Source organism: Rhipicephalus microplus, unplaced genomic scaffold (assembly GCF_043290135.1).
Source record: "Rhipicephalus microplus isolate Deutch F79 unplaced genomic scaffold, USDA_Rmic scaffold_15, whole genome shotgun sequence".
NCBI classification, from domain to species: Eukaryota; Metazoa; Arthropoda; class Arachnida; order Ixodida; family Ixodidae; genus Rhipicephalus; species Rhipicephalus microplus.
This window is the reverse complement of record NW_027464588.1, coordinates 1587761-1607935: the sequence shown is the minus strand read 5'-3', so window position 1 is coordinate 1607935 and position 20175 is coordinate 1587761. Positions and strand designations below refer to the sequence as shown.

At 46.5% G+C, this 20175-nt stretch overlaps 1 protein-coding gene and 1 pseudogene across 1 annotated transcript in view; one reads left to right on the top strand and one right to left on the bottom strand.

Moving 5' to 3' along the window:
• Window positions 1-20175, bottom strand: part of LOC119174269 (uncharacterized) — a 237661-nt gene that overhangs the window by 30352 nt on the left and 187134 nt on the right. The window lies entirely within an intron of this gene.
• LOC142784663 (cyclin-dependent kinase 1 pseudogene) lies at window positions 13727-14767 on the top strand (annotated as a pseudogene).

The window sequence follows — 20175 nt, the reverse complement described above, 5'->3', positions numbered from 1 at the left end:
AACGTTTTGTTCCTTCTCTCCAGACGCAATACTATCGTCGTTCTACGATATTTGCGGTGTAACATGCAGATTTGGAACCATTTTTTTTTCTTTTTTGCAGGCATCTGACGTTTTTTCCTAGAGCTGTAAGGGCTTCGTTCTTAAAAACTAGCAGTTGTTCAGTGTACCAATACAACCCATGAAAGGAGCTCCTTGGAAGTGCGGCACAAACGAATAACCCCCGTATTCTAGAACGCCCCTTCACTCAACGCTGCACCTTCACATGAGAAAGCCCATGGGAGCGTCATCTCTAGGCAGGAAAAGGCACCGCATATCAGTGATAATTTGCTGCAATTCTTGGGTAGCGCAGCGTCACTTTCAGCCGAGCAGCGGCGCAGTGCGCGCAGCTCGGTCAAGTGAAGGGTAAAAGTCGAGTCGAGAAGCGTTTGTGAATACGGGGATTAGCGCCTGATCACGCTGCTGGCTTTCAAGGAGGCGGTCGAGTGGGAAGTGGTAGAGTGGGAAGCGGTAGACGAGAGTGTCTGCTGTGCTCGGGGGGAGGGGGGAACGGCTGAGCGAGGGTGTGTGCGGCGCGCGCAGCGCACAACGTTGGCAGCGCAGGGTGAGCTAGCCCGGGCAATGGACCAACCACTGAGTGGTGTAGAACCCCGAAAATGCCACGTGGTTGAAGACGACAGGACTAGGCGAGTGTTTCCTGCGATCAACACCGACTTTAGTTTTTTGAAATTTAGTCGGTGTTGCTGCGATCATCTGTTTGGAGAGAGGGGCAGAGAAAGAGGGAGGGGGAGAAAGGTGAGAGTTAGATGTGAGCGGGTTGGGTGTGAGCGGGAGCTTCGACGCAGCGACGACAGGGCGTGAGGCTAAGAAGCTTTTATATCGATGTGCAACAAAATATGGCGACATATAGCGGCTTAATAAAAATAAGTTAGCCTCGGTTAGTGCCCTATTTTCCATGGCCTTCCGAGCTGGTGCCTTCCGATAGAAGACATTTTATTTTATTTATCATTCACTCACTAATGGTGTTCCTTGCAAGTAACTCTAATCGTTGTTATAAAGATTGTTACTGGGACACTCGGTCAGCTGTGTTTTCATTGCGCAATATTAATTGCAGTGTTTTCCAGTGAAAAGTCCAAGCGTGCAAGGTACCTTTATCGACTCTTATGTTTGACTTCAGTTGGTTGAAGTTGTCGAATGGCGCGTCGCGTAATACTTGTTTGGTTCATGTTAACATTGTTAGTTCGTAATTGCGCTTTGTTCAAGCTTCCTTCTGACGTTGTAATCTAAATTTCTGATATTCCCGATTCTTTCATTATCCGCGACAAAACCACGTTATAATCAGAGCCTACACTAAGCTCTTGAAAATTTCGTTATCGTTAGCGATGAACCTTTCCTCTATCTTGCAGTGCTTCAGAAAAGAAATAAACAAGGTAATGGGCAAGCTGAAAAAAAAAAGACGATTACCATAATATGTTCGCATGCGGACCATGTCCAGTAGTGTGAGACATCTCTAGTACTACAAAGCCGACCCCGAGGAGAGCACTGGGCGTAACGCTAAGGGAAGCGTTCTTCAAAAAAAAAAAAGTTTACTGAGCAATGCCTGAATTTTTGCTGATTGAACTTCAGTCGCTTAATGCTAACAAAATTCTTATGCTGTGCAACGTGATTTGTTTCAAATGACCAGCTAAATTTTTTTCCCGAGACACCTATGTGCAACCGTTCGAAATGTATGGTGTGAATCTTGAAAAGCTAATTGCAGCGTAATGATAAGCTATTGACTAATTGCACTCTAGTGGCAAGTACGATATAACAACCTGTCTTTGTGTTTGCAATCTAGTGAGATTACGCTGGGTGGATTTTTTTTCCTGAAGAGCTTTTCCAAATCAATAGTGCAGGAGAGCAACAATACAGGGGTAAAGGAATCACCTGTCAGTAAATTGATGAGAAAGTGGACGTTGATCATGGTAAAACCTCAAAAAAAGTCTGCAGAGGTGGCGTACATTATGCCGATGAAACATCAGAAGTTTTATGACTGTAATAAATAATTATCACTAATGTATTCATTTATTTTAAACTTATTGGGGCGAGGCTCTCAATGTAGAAGCACATATGTAGTGCAGTACAAAGAGTGTTTCAATGTGAACAGTTTCGATAAGGTGGCAGATAACAATTTATATGATTGGTTTGTGTTGTTTCTTGTTACCATTAATGGGGAGTTCAGGTTAATTTCAATCATTAATTATATGATATCTATGTGTTGAGTGATACCATACGAAAAGTGTCCAAAATGGCTTACAGATTTGAAAGAATGAAATTCTGAAATTGCTGTGGCATGACATGACTGCATGAAGAATATGAACGTCGGGTTGTAACATGAAACTCACGACACGTATATAATGAATGGTATGATCTACATGCTACACTATTAGCACTCTCGCAGCCGTTTCTTAGTCAGATTTGGGTTCACGTTAAAGATCCCCAGGCGATCAAAATTTTTGGAGCCCTCCACTACCGCGTCTCTCATAATCATATAGTGGTTTTGGGACGTTAAACCCCACATATTAATCAATTATCAGCCGTTTCTTAGTTTAAGGTAAGCAAAAAATAGTGAGGCTTGTCAAGAGTGTATCACCCACATTAAGAGCAAGTGTTAGCAATTGTGGCATATATGCCGTTTTTATGACATGATTTACATGCCATGTTTATGGTGAGTTGCAGCTGTTTTATTCACTGGATATATACTATAATTGGTACAATGTAATGTAACTGTGGGACAAATATAGGTGAAAAATGTTAACATAAAAATCTTCGCATGTATGTCATGAACGACATGACTTACGTTCCACGGTCACGGCGTGCTCGCAGCGGTTTTGTTTCCTGGATATACACTAAATTCGTTCTGGCAAGGCATGACTGTATGACGAACGCAAATAATGAATCCTTACATGAAAATTATGGCACGGATGTCTTGTATGACATTATTTGCGTACCACGTTCTTGGCGTGCTAGCAGCCGTTTCGTCTGCTGGATATATACCAAATTTGATATGACGTGACATGACTGTATAGCGAACCTAAAAAAATACAACATATATGTAGAGTGCCTGATGGTCAATGAGGCGAAACGTCCGTCCGCCCGTCCATCCATTTAACCGTCCGTCCGTCCGTCCATTCGTCTATCTGTCTGTCTGTCTGTCTGTCTGTCTGTCTGTCTGTCTGTCTGTCTGTCTGTCTGTCTGTCTGTCTGTCTGTCTGTCTGTCTGTCTGTCTGTCTGTCTGTCTGTCTTCCCGTCACTTTGTCCGTCCGTCCGCCTGTCTGTATGTCTGTCTGCCTGTATTTCATGCCACACCAATTTCGGAATTTCATACTTTCAAATCTGTATGCCATTTCGGACGCTTTTCATATGGTATCACTAAACACATAAATAGCGTATAATTATTGATTGCAATTTACCCGAACTCCTCAATAATGAGAACAATAAACAGTACAAACTAATGGTATGAAATTGTTATCTACCACTTTCTCGTAACTGTTCACATTGAAACACTATCTGTACTGTACTACATATGGGCTTCTACATTGAGAGCTTCTCCCCATAAGTGTAAATTAAATGGTTACCTTAATGCTAATTATTTATTACAGTTATGAAAGATCTGATGCTTCACCAACATAATGTATATCACATTTTCAGACTTTTGCTGAGGTTTTACTATGGTCAACGTCCACTTTCTCATCGATTACGGACAGGTGATTCCTTTATCCCTGTTGCGGCTTTCCTGCACTATTGATTTGGGAAACCTCTTCAGGAAAGAAATCCACCCAACGTAATCCCACGAAATTGCAAACACTAAGACAGGTTGTCCTATCGTACATGCCACTAGAGTACAATTAGCGAATAACTTGTCGTTGCGCTGAAATTAGCTTTTCAAAAATCACCCTATGGATTTTCAATGGATACACATAAGTGTTTCGAGAAAAAAATACAGCCGGTCAATTAAAACTCATTGCGTTGTACAACATAAATACATTGTAAGCATTAAGTGCCTGAAGTGCAATTAGCAAAAAAAGTCTGGCATCGCTCAGTAATCATTTTTCGAAGAACGCTCCCCGTGGCGTTACGCCCAGCGCTTCCCCTTGGGGTTGGCTTTGCCGCACTAGAGATCTCCCAGATTGCTGTGCATGACTTCACGCGTGCGCTCGTTGTAAATTCGCGAGCAGTGACGTAGTCCAGTAGATCTAGCAGAGCACAACATCGTTCTGTTATCCTGCTCAAATGTTTCTCGTGGTGAGCGTCCCAGGATTATTAAAGCCGATAGTCTTTCTTAGGGTACTTCGATGCAAAAATTTTGGTCTGTCTGTCTGCCTGTCTGTTTGAACATTTGCCTGTTTGTCCGCCATAACAATACTCTAAACGGCAAACCCCATCCGCAGCACCCATGTCAAGTAAAAGCGTTCATACTTGTGTGATTAGAAAGCAATTATTGCACATATCTGAGGCACCGTAACAACATGTCAATATTCTGTATGAGTCTGTGTACTAGGGAAGACATACATCAGTAATTATAAGGACCGTAGCGTATATCACGCTGCGCTGACAATGCAACGCTATGCTAAAAAAGGCAAGTATTTCCAACGCTTCGATAAGGCGACACGATGGGGGCACTTGCCCGTCGCTTTGCGTGCTACACCTTATCGCCTCCGAGACAGACGCGCACGCCTTCCTTCGTTTTCGAAAATCAGTGCCAGATAGCGCTTGTGTCTAACGTGCCTCGATGCGCTCGTTAGCCTCTGCTGCACGGATCGAGACACTCTAACGCAACGCCTCCAGAATGCAATTCACCGATTTTCTCGCACAGAACATGAACTAAACGTGTTTTTTTTTCACTCTCTCCAGACTCAAGAATATCGTCTTTCGACGACATTTGCAGTGAAGCATGCATATACGGGGCCGATTTTGCGCAGTAAGCAGTCTGCTGTACGGCCTAATTGAGTTGGTCAAATAAGACTGTCTGACAGTAGAATGAAAGGCTGCCATGACGGCGACGGACGTTTCTTCGCAACCGTGAAAGCGGCGGACGATAAGCTGTCATGATATATTAAGTAAAGCCCGAAATATCTCATAGTCACGTGTGCTCTGTCTGATACGCATGTCGCCCCGGACATAACGCGATACACACAATAATAGAGAGCTTTAGAATAGCGCACCGCGAGCCCTTGCGGTGCGGTCACTGCAACTGTGCATGCGTCGTAACGCGAGTCGGCGTTTGCGTTCGCGGACCGCACGCAGAAAATCCGAAATTGCGTGCGGTGATGGCGACCCCCATGTGGCCCGCAAGCACCGGTTTCGAGGCTACGGTGTCACTGCGATCGTGCGTTGAGGTTCACAGCAGGGCAAACGCTATTCTATAACTCTTATCGCGCCCGCTTCGCCCGCAACGCCCGCAGCGCTTGCAAACGGTATTCTAAAGCTATTTAATACTGGCGTTAAGGAAATTGAAGTTTAGCGTCAACTAAGTGGCGGACTCGCGCTTCAATCCTCACTCCGTGGCGAATAAAAGAAAAAAAAAAGAAAGTAACGTTACTTGTGTAATCCATGACTTATTAAACAACATTCGTAATCGAGCTTCCTCTCTTGAGTTCGGTTCCATTCGGCCGTAAATTTCCATCAGGACCGAAAAAGCCTCGGCGTTATGCTGCGGCTAACGAGAGTGGCCATCGCGAGTCTGCACTATTTGACCGTTGATTTTCTCATAAATCTGATGCACTTCACTGTCAAAGTGTGGTGCAAGGCAGATGCGGCGCCATTCCTAATTGTCTGTGGATGCGAAGCATTGAACGCTGGTAACGCGGATGGGCTCAACTTTAGCACTAGCCGATGCAGATGGCGGCGCAGAGGCTTTCACGCAACTGCGTCATCATCCATCTTAGAGCTGCGTCTCCACTCTCGGGAGTGCCGAGTCAAAAGTTTGCCCCGTTTCGGACACCAGCTGCTTGTGATCGTCTATGGTGAAGCGCTGGCAACTTTCTAAAGCCGCATTTGAAGTGGAGAATGAAGCCCCATCCTAATTCGAGTAAAGCGTCATACAATAATATTGATCGGTACTATCGATCGGGAAGCACTTTCCTTGGATGATGTTGTTTTCACTTCATTCGTTGTTTTTTTATTCGTTAGCTGCAGGAGGATTATACTGACAAAGAACTGTGGTGTAATCTTGTATGAATGCTACTATGTTTACTTGCGTAATAGCAGCAGCGCTGTCTCATATAAGCCTGGAAGTTACTTTAAGTTTGGCCATCAGAATATTTGATTTTAATAATAAAGAGCTTTAGGAGTTATCTTTAGAAATCATTTTCGCATTTTGCAGCTTTCATTTATTTGCACTTTGTTCGTTGGTAGGCAAGGTTTTTAGATATTAGCTGGTGCTTTATAACGTTGTTCTTTTTGTAAAAATCTACTGTGAAAAATCTACTGTGAATGTTAAACACACGTGCAAGTGTTATACGCACAGACATGTATGTTGACCATCCTCATACGTTTTACATAACAAGTTGTTTACAGTTGCGTGATGATGCCAAGAGTAACATACATATTGTTCACACAAGAAGCGGTAAGCTGAAATGTAGTGCACGCGCTTTCGAAAATGGTAGCCCTGGAGAGCGCTACGTAGGCCAAACGCAGTAGATGGCGCTCAAGTACAAATGGCGCTAAGCCGACGTGATGCCTGTATCACTGGAGTGCATATGTAATGCTTATAAAATTAGATGGACAGCACTGCAATCACAAATGACGTTTCACCAGCATACGGCTGCATAGGGTCTCTTTTCATAGAGAGAGAGAATAAAAATGAGGGAAAGGCAGGAAGGTTTACCAGAAAATGGAGCATCTGGTTTGCTACCCTGCACTAGGGGAAGGGGGAATGGGGAAGAAAGATTGGAAAGAAAGCGAAGAGGGAAATAGACGCGCGCGAAAAAAAAAGGAGGGGGGGAGCTGGGGTGCTACAGTCTATACAATAGGCCGCTGCCACGCAAAAAGTTCAGTAAGGCCTTCACTAATTTTCTGTGAGCACACAAATCATGTCGTCTTTCCAGCACTGATTGTTCAGACAAAGGTCTGTCGTCAAGGCGAGCTAACACAGCAGCTAGTTGCCGTCTTTGCACGCTGTAACGAGGGCATTGACAGAGAACGTGCTCTATAGTTTCATCGCTGCCGCAATGACCGCAAGCAGCACTGTCTTCCATGCCGATTCGGAAGGCGAAAGCTTTGGTGAAGGCGACACCAAGCCATAGTCGGCAAAGCACCGTTGTCTCGAGTCGGGAGAGTCCAGACGAAGGCCGGAGTCGACGAGACGTGTCCAGTCTACGCAGTCGCGTGTGCCGTAAGCACTCGGTGTTCCACAGGGATTTTAATTCTGCATTAGCGATTTTTCGGATGGTCATTGCAGCATCAGTCCTTGAAAATGGTATAGATTTTCTTCACCATCTTCGTGTGCTGATCGGGCAGCTGCATCGGCATGTTCGTTGCCCAATATGCCGCAGTGACTTGGAAGCCACTGAAACGTGATTCCGTGTCCTTCGTCGAAGAGGTGGTGAAGCAGCTCTCTAATTTCCAGCACTAGTTGTTTATGAGGTCCCCGGCGTAAGGCGAATATCAAACACTGTAGTGCTGCCTTAGAGTCCGTGAACACGCTCCATTTCTTGGCTTCTTGGTGTTTAATGACTTGAATTGCGCTACGTAGAGCAGCAAGTTCCGCAGCTGTCGATGATGTCTGGTGAGATAAACGAAACTTCACCGTTGTCGCTGTTGCAGGAAAGATCACCGACCCTGCAGACCCATCCACTTTAGCTGAAGCGTCAGTATATAGATGAGTATGCTCACTGTATTTCTCATATAACAAGAGAAGAGAAAGCTGCTTTAGAGCTGGAGACGAGAGCCGGGCTTTTGACCCTATGCCTGGAACAGTGAGTTCAACATGTGCTTAGGTCACACTCCATGGGGGAGTTGAAATCCTCGATGGAGTTGTATATCCCGTAGGAATGCGTGTGCGATATGACAAGACTGTCTGGCAAAATGAGGCACGAGGTCGGGCTTCTGGCAGTGAAGCTAGATGATGGGCGGGGGCACAAGTAAGATGCCTCACGTGTACTCTCAGCACTTCCATCATAACATGCGTCTTTAGCGGGTAGTCATTAGCGATCTCGATTGTCTCAGCTGTTGATGAACATCGCGGTAGCCCCAGACAAACTCGCAGAGCCATGGCCTGGATGCTTTCGAGAGTCCGAATGTTGGTTCTACAGGTGTTGGTCAACACAGGCAAACTGTAGTGCAAATAGCCAAGAAAAAGCGTCTTGTACAATTGCATCATTGCATGTACTGAAGTCCCCCAGGTTTTTCCTCCGAGATACTTGAATAAGTTAGCAATTTCTGTCAGCCTCTTCATCAAGTGGGCCACATGTGGGCCCCAGCACAGGTCTCTATCAATGAATACGCCTAGAAATCTGCGCGTCCTGACATATGGTATGACTTGGCCATCTATTGATATAGTGTATGGTCTCAATGGCTTTTGACTAAAAGCAATCAATGCACATTTCGCTGGCGAGATTTTCAGACCCTGGTCCTTGAGGTACACTGATACCAACGTCACAGCTTTCTGAAGTCTTGCGCGTACCTGAGGTCTTGTCACGCCAGATGTCCAGACGCAGATGTCGTCAGCGTACATGGATAACTTGACCACACTTGGTAGTCGTTCTACAAGACCAATGAGAACGAGGTTGAAGAGGACTGGACTCAAGACGCCACCTTGAGAGACTCCACGATGCGTTGGGTGTTGAGAAGTTGGACCATCTGCAGTGTTCTCTTTTCATAAAATTCTAGCACAGCTATGTGGTAGAATACTTGATTACCCCACAGAATGCTTGGGTTTGATTTTTTCTGGGGCATATATTCTTTGCATTCATCGGTTCAACGCTGCTGATGTCGGCATTTAAATTAGGATTGTCTCTTCTCGCCATCCCTCAGCAGACATAGACTATCAAGCACCTGTGGTGCAAACCTGCATATCTTGGCCCGTCGTGCCTGGGTATGTGCCACACGTGTCTGGAGGAAAAGGTTTGACGTCGCACGTTGCGGGATTTTTGAATCATTCATGTCATGACTAGACAGTCATAATCGTGAAGCCCTCTTACCTTCTCATTTTAATAATGGTCCACCTAAAGTCGAGATGATGATCACGAGAGCACCCAGATAGATAGATAGATAGATAGATAGATAGATTGATAGATATTACAGCTCAAAGGTCATGTAGTATACTCAAAGAAATGCTTCGCATTTATTAACAAAACACTGTGCTATAAGCCAATAAACATTTGTCGGAATTTAACGTCTCAAAAGCACGATTTATTTGTAAGTGACACCGTACTGGAGCGCTCTGGAAAATTCGGCCAACTGGGGTTCTTAAACGTGCACCTAAGACTAAATCTAAGCACATGGGCCTCAAGCAATTTCGCCTCCGTCGAAAATTCGGCCATCGTGGCTGGGATTCGATCCCGTGACCTCCGCGTCAGCTGTCGCACACCATAACTGTGGCGGGTCTGTTGCATGCACTGGCCCAGCAACAAGTACTGCGACATCATTTCTTGTCACCGTGTTTCGAACGGTACTTTATAGAACGCGTTCTTGTTTCGCGGATGCCGTCGCGAAGCATGCACCGCAGTTCGGGACGCCCGCCATATAAGCCCGGCGGAGCGAAACAACATTCAATCGCGACTGCGCGTCTCCCAATTCAATTTCAGCCGCGATTGAAGTTTCCTTTTTGAACTTGGACGGGGCCGTATTTTGCGCTGGAAACGTCAATCCATCACGGTATGTTCCACGCGCGCTGTCTTTGCCACCGCCTTCGCCCAAGAAGCGGCTGCTGCAGTTGGCCAGCTGTCACTCACGAAGGCAAACATGCACGAAACAGCAGCAGGAAGTTATTGATCCTGACGTAGGCCTATTTTCTTAGACATTTCGTCGCCGCGAATCGACGTGTGACGGCATGCTGTCTTGCCTCTCGAAATATTGACGTGTGTCTATCTCAGCGTACAGTCCGTGCAGGCTGCACGAACATACTGAGTGCGCAGACTGTTCGGACGTTTCGCACGCCAACACGTATGACAAGCTTGCATCCGAAGAAATTATGGTTATCCGATTCGTATTCGCAGGGATTTCCCATTCGCTCCGACGTCGTTTCACTTCTATACGTGGTTCACTTGCAACCGCTGCTTTTCCATACGTCTTTTTCAGTGTAAAAACTGCAAACAAAAAAAGAGCAGTCTTTATGTACGTGTAAACATTCCTAGAAAAAAATTTTGTCATCCTTTACATTTTTTTCCCTTGTTTCTCCGTGTATATTTTCTTTTCGTGTTACAGAAAAATTTAGCTGCTAGTCGGTGCTTGTTTGTGTCTCCTCTTTTGTGTGCCGTTGTTCATACTTCATCTTTATGCGTTTCTCTCTCTCTCTCTCTCTCTCTCTCTCTCTCTTGAGCTAGTGAAAAAAATATGTTTTTGGTAGCTTAACTGACACAAAAAACCATTGGTGACATTATTTTTGATAGAATTCCTGCATGCGAATTGGGATGCGAATCAAGCTCCTCAAAGCCACTAAAGTTGCAAGCACGTTTACAAGCTTTGCATAAAAGTGCTCGCTGAGTGTGAAAAATGAAAACAGTCTGAACGAAAAAATACCAGAAAAATATTTGTTGGAAATAATAAACTATTTTTAACTTATCCGTTAGCGTACAGACTACAATAACATTTATGATACGCTATAGTGGGTCCCATCAGAAGTGGATAGTCCAGACAGCAATAATTACTTATAAATAAATTATTGCGCAAACTATTTGTTTAACGAAATTCAGTTCAATTTTTGCGTACAAAACTTGTTTTATACAATCACAAACAACATTAAAGAGTGATTGCAATTTTCTATGGTGTCGACGTTGGTTTGTGTATTACATGACTCACCAACTCAAGTTGGCCAGCTCTGCTTGGTATGATACAGTTGTGACTCGTTGGTGCAATCATTGATGAAAAAAAAATTACACCTTATAAAACTTGTGTACGTTCTCGCCGCTGTTAGAGAGAGGCATTTTTCGTCACTATTGCCTCTTGCTGTTTACTTACTATGCAAGAGTGTTTAGGTGTTATTCGCTGGAGTAATGTTCGTCACGAACGCTGTCAAGAACGAAGTGAAAGCAAGCATTGGAATATCCCGATGAAGTGGCTTTCTCTAGCCTAGTGAAAGGACGCACACCTGAATCCGGGACACCTGCCAGTGCATGAGTGAAATTCAATATCAGTTTGAGACTCTGTTTTCTCTCCGAGTGCTTTAAGCCGCGAAAGTTCGTTGGCCTTGCATGCCCTTGTATGGTATTGTAGTCGGACGTTTCGTTACATATGCGTGCAAGACCTATGACCCAAGAGCACAATACTGGTAGCCTCTCCGTGTTTAGTCTCTTGGTATCTCTCCTTGAGTAGATGCTTTTGCGTCCCGAGTATTGTGCCACGGCCGGTGAACAAAGGACTAATAGGGCGTGGGCGAATTTTCATTTATTTCCTCGTCTCCTTGGTTTCTCTGCGGTTGCCCAATTTACTATAAAAAGCAGCCTACTTGCTAATTGCCGTGGTTAACCTATCTGTTTTTGATCTCTATGTTTCTTTGTTTCTCATAAGCTATGATTGTTGAAAAAACAAAATGTTGATTTATCATTATTACGCGTACAGGGTCTGTTCTGAAAGTTATGTCAGCAATGTCACTAAAAATTATTCACTGAATTGCTTGTTACCAGTATTTACAAATCTTCAAAACAGTCTCCTTTAGCGTCGATTACATCGGTTCCAGGAAGAAATCCGGCTGCCAATTGAGTTCCGGTAGTACTTACTGAAATGGCTTTTAATACTGCACTGCGAGCTACATTGAGTCCGTCCACTGTCCCAGAATGCTTGATATTAAGAAGTGTTTTGAGGCGTAGAAAAAAAAACACGCTTAAGCTACTGCCTAATCTGAATTCTAAGCGCGGCTTTATGTTAGGACAAGGTCATCTGTGTTTGAAGTTTGGCTTTCCGCAAGCTATTGGCTGCGTCATATTATAACTTTGGAACTTGGGCAGCACTGGCTACGCCAATATGCACTGGCTACGACAATCTGTACGACAATATGCGCACTTTGTCGACGCTGTATCCGACTGACGATAATGAAGAATTATGGCTGACCTCTTTGCAGCGGCCGAGAAGTTTCGAACCACACACTGGTTGCACGATTCTCAATGTGCTGGTACTGCTCGTAATTTTACTCTTCTTTCAGGACATATTACTACAGGTTGATCTGATTCCGTGCCCGTCAGGATGCCGGTGTCTTTTCGCGAACGAATTTCAAGCAACAGCGTGGCTCTGTGATTTCGTATTTGAATGCTAAGTAGAGGGGCCCGGTTTCGAATCCATTTATATCCTGGCCATTTTGCTCTTTTATTTCATTATGTGTACCGTTTACGCCACTGACGGTGACGGCGACGCTGTTCAACACAGAAGAGGGCACCTGAGGTCTGCGTTCTAACTGTTGAGGGTAACCAAGTCCACGCTGTATGTGGGCTTTGGGTATCGTAGGTGGCACCCCTTCCTGCCTACTAGTCGGTGACGACGAAGGCACTGTTGGCTGGCACATTATCGTAGTGAAACGTCGAATTGCCTGCCAGGTCCGGCCGAATGCGTTGCGACTTGCATTGCAGGCTTTTCAAGATTTCAACACTCGCGTCCATAATTCGCGTCTTATTGTCAGTCGGGGTGGTAGTGGACGTGCGTCCTGCGTGGTCCTCGTCTTCGACCTCTTCCCGGCTTTCTTAAAAAAAAAACCGTCTGCCACAGAACGAATTGTATAAAGTTCAGTGTCGGGACTTGACATCGTAGCCTTGTAATTATTATTCATTTTTTTCTTTTAAGAGTATAATTCCATATTTTTCTAAAAAAATATACTGACGTGGGCACTTGACAAATTAGGCGCACCTAAGGGAGAACACTCAAAGAAGCAATCTGTTATAATAACGTTTGCCAACGACACTGAGAAAATCTGCGTAATAAGGGGACGTTTGCCAGAAAATGAGCCTGTTAAATGTCATGATGGTGATGATGATGACCTATTATGAATGGCGCTCACCCACAAAGAGGGGTTGGCCAAGAACCAGGCGGTAGGATGCTTAAAGTAATGAAACTAAAACCAATCTGCAATAATTATTTTAAAGATAAAACTTCAAATAAACGAAACTGCTTACAGAGGAAGCGGCCAAACCATCTTAGTTTCTTGATAGAAATAACTACGAATTATTTATTAAGAGTATGAAAAAGTAAGGATATACTAACATGGTAATATTTTCGTTGCTTTGATGAAGTCAAACACAGTAGAGCATACATACTCTTTGCAGCAACCTAATTAAGTGCCGCCAAGTAATAAGATTATTGTAACATTGACCTCAATTCATACTTTCACCATCTCCTCTTTCGTCATCTTTTTCTTCTTGCCCCTGTCCCCACTTTTCGCACGCTGGTTTTCTTGAAGTCCGTACTACAATCCTATAGAAAACTAAACTAAAATTTAGGCAATTGTTCGCAACATACACGTGGAAGGAACACCGATAAAGGAAAGAGGAAAAACGCGTCCCTTCGCGAGCAGGCAAAGCGCGCGGTCAGACGTCACGAGCTGCCACGCGTACCGGTATTGTTCCAACGGTTCTCGGCGGCCGCTTACTGCTCGCTGGATCAAGAATCTGCGCGTACCGTCGCAAGTTCTGCAGACATGGCATCCGATACTAGCGAAGACAGGATGAAGAACTACGTCATGATAGAGAAGATTGGAGAAGGCACGTACGGCGTCGTTTACAAGGCAAAGTGCAAGGGGACCAACAAGATGGTGGCCATCAAAAAGATTCAAGTCGATTGCGCAGAGGAAGGCGTGCCGATGACGACTATACGAGAGGTGAGCCTTCTCAAGGAGCTAACGCACGAGAACATCGTGCGTCTCATAGAAGTCATCATGTCACCGTCCAAGTCTATATACTTGATCTTCGAGCACATGACCATGGACCTTAGGAAGTTCTTGGATGCTCAGCCCAAGAACAAAACCCTGGATGGCGCCATCGTCAAGAAGTACCTCGGTCAGCTGGTAGACGCCATCCTCTTCTGCCACAAAAGGCGAGTTCTGCACCGCGACCTAAAGCCAGCCAACGTGCTTATCGACGACAAGGGCGGTCTCAAGGTGGCCGACTTCGGCTTGTGCGTGCCTTCACGCTGCCCATGCGCGCCTACACCCACGAGGTGCTCACCCTCTGGTACCGGGCGCCGGAGATTCTCCTGGGGGCCAGTCATTACTCGACTCCGGTTGACGTGTGGAGCATCGGGTGCATCTTCTTCGAGCTGCTCACCGGGAAAACTCTCTTTCGCGGGAATTCGGAGATCGACCAACTGTTCCGAATCTTTCGCGTCCTGGGTACGCCGACGGTGGACACGTGGCCAGAAGTGACGCAGCTACCAAACTACAACCCGACCTTTCCGATGTGCAGAAAGAACATCGTGACTGAGCTGCTTCCCGAGGCTGACTGTGAGGCGGTAGATCTGCTTCTAAAGATGCTTATCTACAGCCCTCGTGAGAGGATCTCGGCCAAAGGTGCCGCCACACACCCCTACCTGGCTGGTTTGAGTGATTCCAAGCAGGCCGCGGGCACCACCGAGAAAAAAATGCGATGAGACTCTGCCGTGGCAGCTCAAACATGGCGCGCAACTCGGAAGCCATCCATCGCGGATTATGGCGGCTTTGTGACAGGGCAGCGTCGCGCTTCTTGCTGTAAATAAAGCCAAAGTAACTCCTGACGCTTTTTAAATGTCATTTTAATAGACTCAACAAATCGTACTGATATCCTAAAAATAATTATTCACGAGCACTTGCTATTGTAGTTTTCTTTCAAGACTTTTTTTTCCGTGCGATTGGTTCTTGCCCATACATAGGTCTGGTATTCTCGGCCCTTGGTACAGAAAGCAGGCAAAAACGTCCGTGAAAAATGCATCCTCGTACTATGTATGGCCTGCGACTATCGTCGCAACAAGTGTACCAAGGTACGCTGATAATTTTCGCGCTAGAATATTTGTTAAAGCAGTTAAATCGGACAGCTTGATCTACACATAATCATCCTTGCACGATTTATGACGTCTATTGAAACTGTCACCCCACTACGAGGTGGTTCTTCGTAATGGCACTTCTCTTGAGGCATTCTCGAAGTGCGCGGTGGACTCTTACTTGCCCGTGCGATGGCGCTGAGCTGGCTCTTATACTCGACTGATGTGACGACACGCCTGCGAAAGGCGTACTGCTTCACTGCATGAAGCTTTCGGTATCTCGCGAGATCTTGCACTGTCAGCGAAATCGGCACATTTTTGACTGATTGACGGCGTCGATTGATGACGTCTTCAGGCGATGTGACGTATCAGCGATGTCAACGTATGATACCTCGAATACGTAGTGATAACGTCACCAATTTAAAGGGGCCCTGCAACACTTTTCGATCATGGTCAGAAAACGCTGCCGATCGGTAGTAGAGGCTCCCGACACCACGCGAGTCAAAAATTATAGCGCAGCACGCAGCCTGAAATTCACAATAAATGATCAAAGTCAGCTAAGAATTGCTTTCTCTTCTCTTGAGAAGTGACAGGAGACGCTCCAAAATCTCTCGTAGCAAGCCCATCTATCAGCCATTGGCTGATTTGAACATTGTGCGATTGGTAAGTACAGAGATCACCGCCGGAGGTCGCGACTTGTCTGTGCGTGCGCGCGCGATCATTCTGTAAAAGCTGTGCATTCGAAAAGGAAAAACAGTGGTGGAGGTCACGAGGCGCAAGTGACGTATTTTCCTGACCCCCGCCATCCCTCTCTACTCAGCTTCCAGCACTTTCGCCGGGACGAGAGAAAAGAGAATGCATTCGCAGCGTGGGATAAATCTTTGTAACTCCACTCGTACTGGACGGATTCTTAAAAATTTTCTGGCGTTAAATTCGTCAGGCAACAAAGCCTTCCAGTGAAGTCATTCAATGGGTAAACTTGAAACAGTGCTTCAGGGCCCCTTTTGGCGATACGTGACCTCATGATAACAATTGAACGTCTTGAAGGAGCTGACGTGGACGTGAATGGACGCCGAGAAACCAAGGAGAGTGCAATTTGCAGCTCTGCTGTAAAATATGAACGAAATATGAACTGTGTGCTCCTCTATGAAAGACGTTCTTATTCAGGGTATTTAGAGCACAAATCCTTGCTCTGCCGTGTGATTTATATCGCGGCCTACTTCCTACCCGAGTAAAAGGTGACTACAACTCGTATCTTGCTTTTGTGCTGAAACACTGAAGTCCAAATCTCCGCGACCAGCGTTCGTGTTTGCCATCTGTGATTATTTCTGTTTTCTTTTTTTTCGGTGGGGGGGGGGTCAAATTACTATGCAATTTGTGTACATTGGCGTGATTTTGTGAAGACTAACACTTCTGCATTGGCGGAAGTAGTAAATACGTCCAGAGAAATTGTCGAAACCTAGCGAATTCGGAAACGATTACACGTGCGTAGCCAATACGTGACAATAGCGGCTTTTAACCCGAGTTTTTGTACTTTCTCTATGTATTCTCTATTTGTTTTATTTTCTACTAAAAATACCCCTTCAAATGAAGCTTATGTTACTACTTCAATGATCTTGGCAAATCACAAGATTGGACCTAATGATAGATAATCTATAGTATTATGTATGGGCACAAAACAGTGGCAGATCCAGAGACTTATTTTAGGGGGCCCGGTCACTTGAAGAAGTAACACAGAAAGAATCCTCTGCAGAGCCACGCCTGTGCTTGAAACACCCTTACATGCAAAGTACTCGAAATTGTTAAACATCTTTTTTTCTAAACATACAAACAAAGCGCCACACAATGCAAATTACGTAATAATTGGGTCGTTCAGTAGTCCAAGCCACTACAAAAGTTTGCTCTTGATCACCTGTTAACTGTGGCGCATATCTGCTTCAGCCATAATTCTTCATCGTCATCGGATCCACAGTGAGAAAAAAAAAGAATGAAGGAAAGGAAAATAGAAGGAAATGAAGAATGAAAAGAATGAAAAAAAGCACTATATGTCTGGTGTTCGCTTGTCCCATTTCCTGGCGTGCTACTACTATTCTTTTTTTTTCTTACACAAAAGTGCTTTATGCAGGCGTCCACCAAGACTGCAGTGGCACATTTCCGTCTCGGGAACGACGTCGAAAAAATACGCATTATCAGAAGACAAATAAAAACAGTTCCGTCAACACAAGTGAAACTCATGTCCGTTTCACGGCCCCATAGTGGGTAGCACTAGAAGCGAAAGTTGGGCTAGTTGGTGGTTCATGCTTGGATGTAAAAACAGCGCCAACGCTTTGAGGAACACCCAACAGAAAAGCCATGACTTCAGAGTCCACGACAAGAGATGCCGGTCATGCTATCCAATGACCACGGTCGCATACATTGCATGCTTTGAAAATTGGCAGATTCTACGTACAGTGGGATTCGCTGATATGTGAAGCACGAATGAGAAAGCTTGATATGTAACTTTAAAATCAGCACAGCAATATGAGGCGCAGGTAAGTGATGCCGTACGTGACTTTCATGTCATGATTATCACGTTTGTACGTGTAAGTCACCTTCGTCATCTATCCACGTCACCTGATTTCGAATTTGCTATATGTGCAGCTAGTGAAACTGCCGCGAGCACGCTATGAGCGTAGCATGTAGCAATGTTTCACATGACACGAATATCATGATTATCATGTTTGGACGTGTCACAACCTTCGTCGTCCCTTCACGTACCGTAATGCCAAACTAGGTATATGTGAAGCAAGCGAAACGGCAGTGAGCGCACGAAACGTTGACGCTTGCCCACGCTAGCAAAACGCGAGCACTCTATAGTCTGAGGGGGGGGGGGGGGAGGAAGGGAGCGCTGCGAGCGCTCGATGGTGAAGGACGCACTCCACATCGCCTCCGTAGGTTTTCTGCTATTTCTGCGGACATCGTTCCTGGTACCCCTGAACCTTGGGTTTATCGTCACCGCCAAGTTCTCCGCTTCGCCTAGACATCACCTTCGTCCAGGTGGGTCCAGTTTTGACAACTTGAGGGACGTCCTTCACTCCCGGCTACAACGCCGCCTCGCTAAGGGCTCTCAAGCCGGCGATGGCGGCCGCTAACGTGGTTACGGGCTATGATCTTACCCATCCTCCGTAAACACTATGCCATCAGAAGACGAATACCTCGACGACACGGTGAGACTGTGGCAGCGCAAGCAAGCGAAATCGAAATCGAAGTCTGCGTCTCAACAACAACGAGACGACACAGTGGGCCGCCATTCCCCAGCCTTGCAAGGAACGCTGGCGCGCCATCCCTCCGGTGGTGTGCCTACCTCTGCTCCCTCCTCGCAGCCAGCGAAGCAACGCAAGTGGCGTCCGCGTCAAACTCCTCGCTCTCTCGCGACGACTACATCGTGGTAGTGAAACCTCGCGTTCCCTGCGAGCTACGCACATTCGTCCCGGCCGATCGCGCGAGCGACGCCATCCGCAGCTACCTTGGCGACCGGACCACCACGCAAATTCAAGTATGGCCGATCTGAGAACAAAACAACTTGGTCTGTAGCACCACCATTTTGCCTATGGCACAGCGACTCCTAGGGGACTTCCAGCTGCAAGTGGGGGATCAGCCGCTGCCCGTTCGGGGCCACGCCAAGGCACCAGGGGATACATGCAAGGGCATCATCAACATAAACCCTGCTGAAAGCCCGGAGAAGATAAAGTCAGAACTGCATTGGCCTCGAGGTACTATCCTCCCGGTCTGCAAACTCGGAGATTCCGCGGCGGCGGTGGTGACTTTCGAGGGCACGAAGTTACCCCGCTTCTTCTTCTACCACTGCGTGGCGACGTATATTTGCGCCTACAAAAGAACGGTCTCTGTTCGCACCAAGTGCGGTACCATCGGTCATTGATCACCTCAGTGTCCTCACCCCGCTCCAACCCCGTGTGCCAAATGTGGAACCCCCGCACCTGCAGGTCTCAATGCCCACGACTGCCACCCCAAGTGCCTCCTCTGCCAAGGCGCCCAAGAGACAGGGACAAGTGGCTGCACGGCAAAATATCGGAAACGCAAGCAGCCCTCAACATCTCCTCGAGGGACCACCTCATGTTCGTCACAGCCAGACAGCGGCACCAACCTGCATCAGTCGGCTCCACCACTCCACGCTGACACTCAGGCATTCCCACCACTCGAAGCACCAGCGGCGGTACCTCAGGTGAGCAGTTGGGAAGGGAATGCTGCTTCTAAGCCTCTCTCACCCCCTTCTGTCGATCCTCCTCCTCACGAACTTGCGGCCCTTCGCCAGCAAGTTGCGGCACTTGAAAAGCAAAATTCTCTTTTAACTAAACAACTCGAACTCTTAAAGAAGCGACTTCAACCCCAACAACAGTGTACTGCAAGGCCATCCGGTATTGCCTTCTTTGCCCAGGTGGCTACGCCAGCTACGTCCAAGCTTAGCCCTCGCGCTAAGTCCACGCCCATTAAACCGCCGGTTCAAGCAGCCATGTGTACTCCAGCACTCGGAACCGGTGCCGCATCTACTCCAGAAGCTCTTGAGGCTCCTGGGGCACCTCAGGTTCTCTTGCCCGCTAACCAAACTCTCCCTAGCGAGGAGCGCGCCCCGCGCATAGAGGAACGCCTTACGCACGTCGAAGCTTCGATTAATCACCTCCTCACTAGCTTCTCTGTCCAACGCATACTAGTAGACGTTACCCAGGCTATTCAAGCCTGGGCAATCACCCAGTTTCAACCCAAGGCATCGCGTTCCCGCTCCTGCTCGGTGAGCAGTGAGGTTGCAGCTCCACGGCGTCGTCGTAAGGTGGCTACCCCCACCCCACCGTCAGACAATTTGGCCTTCGTGCCCCTCCCTGCCTCTGAGGATTCTGAGCGGGACATGGAGGACCAAATATAAAACCTAAGACAGTCACGATGGCTACCAATCGTACGTCCCGTTCAAACATTGCGTCTAAATTCGAGATCATACAGTGGAACCCTGGAGGCTTCGGGAACAGGCGAAAGCGTTCACATCTTTCCCT